Below are 7,982 nucleotides of genomic sequence, written 5' to 3'. Positions count from 1 at the left end.
TTTTTTTTCTTGTCCTTTTTTCTTAATAACTGATGTATTTATACATTTCAGTAGGTGGCATTTACCCTACTTCCTCTCCTCTAGTGACAGACCTACTAGGTGCCCTTCCAACGTGTTGTTCTTTAAAAGTCTCAAAAGAGATTATGGGTTCTTAAATGTTTGGTGATTTTCTTATCTTTTCCCTTCAAACAATGTTCCTCATCCCGCTGTTAACCATTTGCTCTAGCTCAAAATCTCTTCAGTGGAAGTTCAGAGAGCTGCCCCTGGGGGAGCATCACTGGTAGGAGGTTAAGCTTAATTGCACAGTGATCAGTTACTAATGGAGATCCAGCTGTAGTCTTTTCTTATAGCTGCGGAACTACGCAGAACCTATTGAAGGCCTCCGCAGAGCACGCTTCTGCTGGCAGCAAAACAAGGTCTGAAAACTTATTTATAGCGTTACGTATTGCTCCTCCAGACCATTTGAAGATGTTTTCAAGTCAAACGGCCATTACTGAAATGGATAATAATCTATTTGTTTGTTGCGTGATTTAGCATCATTGTTACTGTGATGTTGGTGATGAAGCAAAAAAACTTTGTATGTTACTTCTGTTACTAGAAGTGTGTAACCAAACATAAAAAAACCCACAAATAAACTTTGTCTAATATTCCATTGTGCTGACAGCTCCATAGCATAGATGCCAAGGAGCATTCCGTCCTGTGGGCAGGAAGGGGTAAAGTGGAGATAAATAAAATAAACTCCTGTAAGGAACTTGGAACAAATGGATTGAAGAGCGGTGTAGTAAACAGCAAAATCCAGGAAATGTTTGAATAACAGAAGTTACCTCAGGATAACAATTAATACTCCATCTGTGCTGAAAGAAAGAGGCCTGATGCAGGTGGAACAGAAAAAATTACTCAAATCTCTTCAGAGATGCACACAGCATAATATTGTGCAGTTGGGATGTGCTAGGTAAAGGATAGCAATGCAGGCAGAAAGGCATTTTCTTAAATACAGTCTAGAATTTAATTTGGTTTGCTCTGCTTCCGTGTTTTCAGTTTAAAGACTTTCAAGGTCTATTACACTAGAAACTGTGTTGGGTTTTTTTGGTTTGTTTTTTTTTTTGGGGGGGGGGGAGGGGAGGGCGGGGAAGGGGGTGTGTGTGAGGATTTTTTTACCTGCAAAGCCTGTCTGGTATGGGAATAAGGTGAATCAGGGTGAATCTTTCAGATGGAGGCTGGTCCTGTCTTCTCACAGCACATCCTTGTTCCCCTGAGGCTGGAGCACAGAGACAAGGCCAAGGCCAGGCACTGCTCTTTGAGCCAATAACAGAGCTGGCATCACCACGTGCCAAGTTTTGGGGGAGATCTCTCAAAGAGTAAACGTACCCCATTGCTGTGAGCAAAAGCCAGAGCATCGTGAACGCATCTTTTTTCTTTTCTTTATGCAGAGTGATCTCTTGAGAAATTCCCTGAAAAGCAAGGCTTCTAGAGGTCTTTGGTTCGAGAAACATATGGAGAATTTGAGATAGAAAAGACTTCAACTTACATGTTCCATGTAAGCAGACAGATTTGTATCGGAACAGTCTCGAGGGGATCAGGATTCAACTCAGCTGTAGCCTCTAAATTAAGATTCTACAACACAAAATGATACTCCATGGCTGTGTATCTTGTCTAGGCAGTTTAGTGTCCTTTGAATAATCAGTGTAGCATTTAAACTGAGTGCTGTGGTCCCCACTATTATTAAAGCTTGCGATCATAAATACCCCAAAATGTTTTATGGGTACTATTATTTTATTCACCATTGTCACTTTTTTTTCCCCCCAAGTTTTCATCATTAGCAGACACATGTGACTCTTTATTCCTGACTGTACTAGACTTCATTAGTTGAAAATCCCTTGTCACAGGGCAAAAGCCTGTAATATCAGATATTCTAAAATAAAGTCAGAACCTGTCCCTGTACCTTATTTGCAGGTTAAAAAAAAAAAGACTATTTCTACTTAGCCTATTCATAAGTGCATAAAAGCCTTTTAAAGTCAATTAAGACAGTCCATAAAAATTGAAGAGGAAAGGTTTTAAAAGTCCACTGATAGGTTTTCTATTAGGCTAATACTTCAAAGCTTCCTTAGCACCTTCCATCAAATGATTTCATTTTGCTTTATGAACACCTCTGGAGCCAGGTATTACATCCTTTTAATATTTGAGGAGATCAACAGTTTAAGTACCAGACCCTTGGAAAAGTCGAGCAACATCGTTAGACAATGTTTATAAAAGCAATTAGCCCCAGAGGAGCAAAAAACTACTTAACGGCAGAAACAAGTGGAGATTTCAGAGTGTTTAGGTTTCTGTTTAACTTTCGAGATAACTCATGTCTATGATAAAAAAAAAAATGTAAGATTAGGCGTAACTGAGAATGAAACCACCAGTGGATGAGATCACAGATACCACGGTCACCTTTAAAATATCATTTCAGTGTTCTGCTTTTTTTTTTCATTGGCTTCTCACTGTATTCTAGCTAAAGTCCAGGTGGCTTTTTTCACCTTCCCGTGACTAGACAGCCCAGTTCCAAGCTATCTGAGAGGCCTGGAGTTCCCAGAACTGTTTCCGCACATTGGAGTCGTCAGCCTCAACCACAAGAGCTACATATGCAGATTTTCCAATATTACCGTAACAGATCAAGATTAATGAAAATACAGCTTTTCTTAAGTACCCTGGAATAACACTGCCAAACTAGGTGACTAACATCTGCTTGTTCTTCCTCTCATCAACACGATACGGCAGTATTGTGTTGGAGTCTTTGCTGTCTATGGTGAGAGAAGAAACACTCAAGAAATGGTCCTTGCAATTAAAGCAGAAGGCAGTGAGATTCTAGATGATTATTAGTTACTATTGAAATTTGTTATATCATCTTGTACTTATGGTTACTGCACAGACAAGGTTTACCCTTATTTTAGAAAGTTCAGTTACACCAAAGAAATAACTGGCACTGGCACTCATGGTCTTCATCCCAGAGCTGAGTCCAGGCTATTAAGAGTCTTGAAGAAAAAAAACTCAAGACCTGGAATAGAACTCATTTTTGTAAGCTTGTTAGATGGTGAATAGCGCATACGCTGTTGTGCTTCATCCAAAGGATAAAAAGACAATTGAAGCTAGATGACCGACCACTAAAATGGGACGGCAGCTCCAAGGAAAAGAGGACAGTAGAAAAGTATTTTTTTTTATAAATGCTGCTATGTGAGACCATCAGAAATGAGTAACAGGGTTCTCTAAAGCCATCTAAATGCAAAGACTAATTGCAAGTATACAGCTTCAGAGAAAACAGTACGTTTTTCAACATGTTTTGATCTCACCATCAGTCTATTATTTGCCTTGCCTGAGTGCAGATTCAGTTGCTTCCTCTTCATCCATGAGCTAATCCCATCTAAGCATTGGGTCATCTTGATAATTGAAGTTACGTGAAATAGGCAACTGAATGAAGTAAAGCTGATTATTCAAAAAAGAAAGGAAGAAAAAAAAAAAGTGCCAGGAGTTTAAAAGCTAGATTACATGAATTTTTGCTCATCTCAAAAACGCAGGAAATTATTTTCCTTGAATTCTGCAAGATCAAGTGTGCCACTGATTAAAACTTTGTCTACTGAAGTGGAAGAGCAGAACACTGATGAGTTTGATTGTCCTGCAAGCAAGATATTTTCAATGAGACTTAACAAAATGAAACCACTATGATAATTTAATTCCTAGTTCAGGCCTTCCAGCAGCTTTTCAACATGAGTAATCTCCATCAGTTCAATACCCCCAAGATTATAAATAACAACCAGTGAATACGTGCCATTCAAATGTAGGCAGGCATGAACTTATGAGGTAGTTCGTAACTTTTATAGTCTCACCACCAATTAACAATGTAAATAAATTACTAAAGCCCTATGAGATTATACTTTCCCAAAAATAACATTTCTGTGATTATGTTTCTGTGATTATAGTTATGAAGTAACTGTATGAAGTAACTAATCAAAGGGCAGGGGGGCGGGAATCCTAGAATAACCCAAAATTAGCAGGAATCAAGATGGTTGGCCCGTCATGGCCTCTAGCATAAGTATCTTTACATCTGAAAAAAAACAAACCAGCAATTCTGCCTGCTTCTTGGTACGTTCACATCATTAGCAAAATACTAAGTGATGGAAACGGAGCAGACTCACCACTGTTTCATCAGTCACAGTAAAGATGTCATCTAAGAATGAATGGACGGAGAGGTATGACGAGATCTCTTTGTCATCGCTCAGATAGTGAGAAAGATAAGAGGCTTTGCCGTTCAGCACATTATTATTCAAAGCTTATTGATAAAGCAGTAGCACCTCATCATCACAAAGTATATTACAGACATGTAAAAAACATGGAGGAGGGAGGAAGAAAGACTCCCGGTCCCACATTGGGGATCTCGGGGAAATTGCGTTTAACTGTCTTGTGCACAATCCCAAGAAGAGCTTTGATCGATACAGAGTTCCATTTTTACACAAGAAATACCACAAAGAGGCAGCAAACCCTCAGAAATAATTGATAGATATTTCAAAGGGATTTGACAGATCATTAACTTTGTATTTCTTCAGTGACATCATCCTATTTGATCCAATTAATGTAAACAAACCTCACTAGGAGGAAGCCTAGGCAGGCGTTTGTACCAGAGATGGTATTGCAGCTTGTAGGCACATGTCCTTTCTGTTACACATTGCCCCAAATCAAGGAAAAGACTAATTGTTTTTCTTAAAGCAGGTTAAAGTGAATGCAGTGAAAGGTAATTAGAACGTCTCTGCAATTTTTTATGGTTTTTTTTAATGTCAAAGTTTTGGAAGTAGTAACAACAAAGATTTGCTGCTGACTTTGTTGCTAATTCAGGAAGTTCTGTTCTGAGTCTAGACAGCCCAGCATTGATAAAGTTGTTTTTCTAATCAGATTAGTTTGATCAAGAGACTGCTAGAAAAAGCAAATTAATTTCTGAAACCTCACTATACCTAATGAGAGATCTAAACGTAAGTCTCATATCAAGCCAGCAGACTACAAACAGTCAGATTCTTAAGCTTTACTTGCAAAAATAATATTCATTGCAGGCAATTATTGTGTGAAGAACAAATATGATTATGAAGGAGATCATGAAGCAGGCCATTACCACTTGTTATAATTTAGTATTTTCCTATTCACTTTTCCTTCCGTCATTCTCCTCCAAAAATGAACAGGATTCTTCTAGGCTGCAAAAAAATCACAACTCTACCACCACATTACCATTTAACCTTGAATTTGACAACGCTCAAGAATGCGGAGAACAGACATTTGAACGGAGCGTTAGGATTGACACAGCAGCGCGTCCAACAAGGAGCTTTAAAGCAGAAAAGTGTAAAGCACAGCCCCAATCTAACATCCAAAATGAAATAAATATGCTAGCGTTCTTGTATGGATTTTTCTTTAACACCGCTTTGCTTATAGGGAGAAGCTGTTCACTGTCCGTAAATTTACTGAAAATAAAATGACTGTTTTCAATACACAGGGTACATACTATTTTGAACATTAAGACTGGAGTTTTAAATTCTTGCCAATTCTTATCTTTGATTTCTACTCTTAATCAAATTATTTTCTTAAAGTATTGTAAAAGTAGCAGTAATTTAAGTTTACTTCCATTATATTGCGTAACCCAGTAACTCCTGGGCACAAAGCTGTCAATATCCTCTTGGACAGCTCGCTGCTCATAGAAACATTTTGTGAATCGCACTGCTTTCAACCTTCCGCCACTGTACAAATTGTAAGCCTTTCAGGAAAGGGTCACAGGGCATTCAATTTTTTAAAAGAACAATACTATCCCCATCACAACAAAAGGCTTATCAACTGTTACTCAACATGCAAAAGGAAGCAACCTCAAAGATACCATTCTAAGGCTGGAAAGGTCGAGTTTAGTTTGTAATTCTTTAATCACACGCGAGTTTTGGTAGTAAACACTAGCATCTTCATAAAGCTGAAAGGGTGGGTATTTCTGAGGACAAAACTGGTCCCTAATGTAAGCAGAAGCGGTTTCACCAGACGGCTGAATATTTAAATAGACAGAGCAGTCAGGAAGCAGGTCCACCAGCATACCTCCACTCCGCGGAGCCCAGTAAGTGCTCGATGCTCTAAGTGTGGATTGTTTACGCTGCTGGAAGCAACGAGGCTGGGAACATTAATGGGATACGCTTACAAAATAAGCACTGAATTCAAACGGAAGGCAAGAGCCTACTTTAGCTAAAAGAATAAGACGAACCCAAAATAATAAACGTTTAGAGCCACAGGAAATATTTATTATCAACATTAATTTGTGCTATGTTTTATTTTTCTATACAACATAACTACTGCATAGGCTTTCATAGCTGGAAAAAGCTTAAAGAATCACTCAGAGCCAAGATGTACACAAATGAAAATTATTTTATCATCTGTCCAACATACATTCAGTGTTCCTGAGAAACTACCAGATCTGAGTTGAAACCGCAAAATTAGAACACCTCCAAAGCAGCAGAAGTAGTCTGTTACCGCTGCTACAGGAATGTTATTTTACTGCTGTTACCATATTTAGTTTAATCCCCTGGTACTGGAAGCTGGGATCTCCTTGATGCCAACCACTTATCTCAAAACGCATCAGTGCAAATTAGAGGCAGCCCAAGCTCATCACTTGCGAAAGGAAAAGTGAGAAGAGGTGCACACGCTCTCACGCAATGGTTTCATCCTGGTTTTAAAGATGCTTGTTTCAAGCTCAAAAATACCTGATGTTTGCGTTACTGGGGACCAATGCCCAGCTTCGTACCGGTTGTAGGAAGCGTTACCACAAAAGAAAGCTCCCAGTGTAAGATATATTCGTAGAAAAATGAACTCAGTTGACCAAGTAGATCATTTTTCCCTCCGTGCTTCACATAAATCTTATGTCACATACATAGTCCTGAAGTTAAATAATTTTAAAAAGGTCAACAGAGTACCGACACAAGATTATACTTCTAATAGTAAAAGATGTTTATTATTAAAACCTTCGTCTGTTCTAAAAGCAAGATAAATGGCTGTTCCTCACAGATTACAGTAAGCGAATAAATTCATGTATTTTAGAATACAACTCTGCTTCCTAGTATCATGGCTTGGTATGGCTTTTTATTGCTAAATTATCAGAAAATGGAGAAAACTAAAGCAATCTGATTACAAATTAATAATTGTAGCTTGACTGGATGGATGGAACACTCTCCGCCCTTCGACTTTTGTTAAGGTATCTTTTTTCAATGACATACCGAAAGCTAATTTCAGCTTTTTTTCTTTAAACCGCATTTCTGATGGCAAATAACTAGCCATTTCCAGCATGCACCGTGTGACAGCGCGGGTTGAGAACTACACATCACGCACTAACGCTGTTGGAGAAACCCTGACCCAAAGCGGGAGGTGGTGCTTGGACCTTGGGGCACTGCTCCATCCGGCAACTGCCCGCCACACTGAGACCCGACACCTCGACACCACCGGGCCGGTCCCCGCAGCTCCCCCTCCAGTGAAGGAGTGCAGGCACAACGAACCAACACATCCCCAGAACCCCCTCAAGGGAACTCCATCGCCCGTCTTTCGCACTGGGGTATGTACACATCTCCCAAAAGCAAAAGTTCAGGGTGTTTTTTATGACACCAAGACATAGGGGAGCATGCAGCCACCGTTTATTCTTTCCTCTGACAAAAATTCTAAATGCTATAACACCCCTACAAATCTAAAGACAGTATAACTGGTCACTTCTTTATGTCCCCATACTGTTAATAGATACGTATCTAACCACAGCTTTACGTACTCAGTCATTAGTAACTACCTCTGTGCCTAACATGATAAACTAAACGTTACCTCACATCAATATTAGCCCTTTACCGCTTTGAGGTATTATACAGAAGCAAAATTAAGATGGAAGACTCTCCTCTTTTCAAAAAAATATACTCCTTTCACTTAGTACTATTTTCCTATCATCTAATCCAGTC

The sequence above is a fragment of the Rissa tridactyla genome, chromosome 5 (assembly GCF_028500815.1).
Source record: "Rissa tridactyla isolate bRisTri1 chromosome 5, bRisTri1.patW.cur.20221130, whole genome shotgun sequence".
NCBI lineage: Eukaryota > Metazoa > Chordata > Aves > Charadriiformes > Laridae > Rissa > Rissa tridactyla.
The sequence above is the reverse complement of the archived record's forward strand: the minus strand, read 5'-3'. Positions refer to the sequence as shown.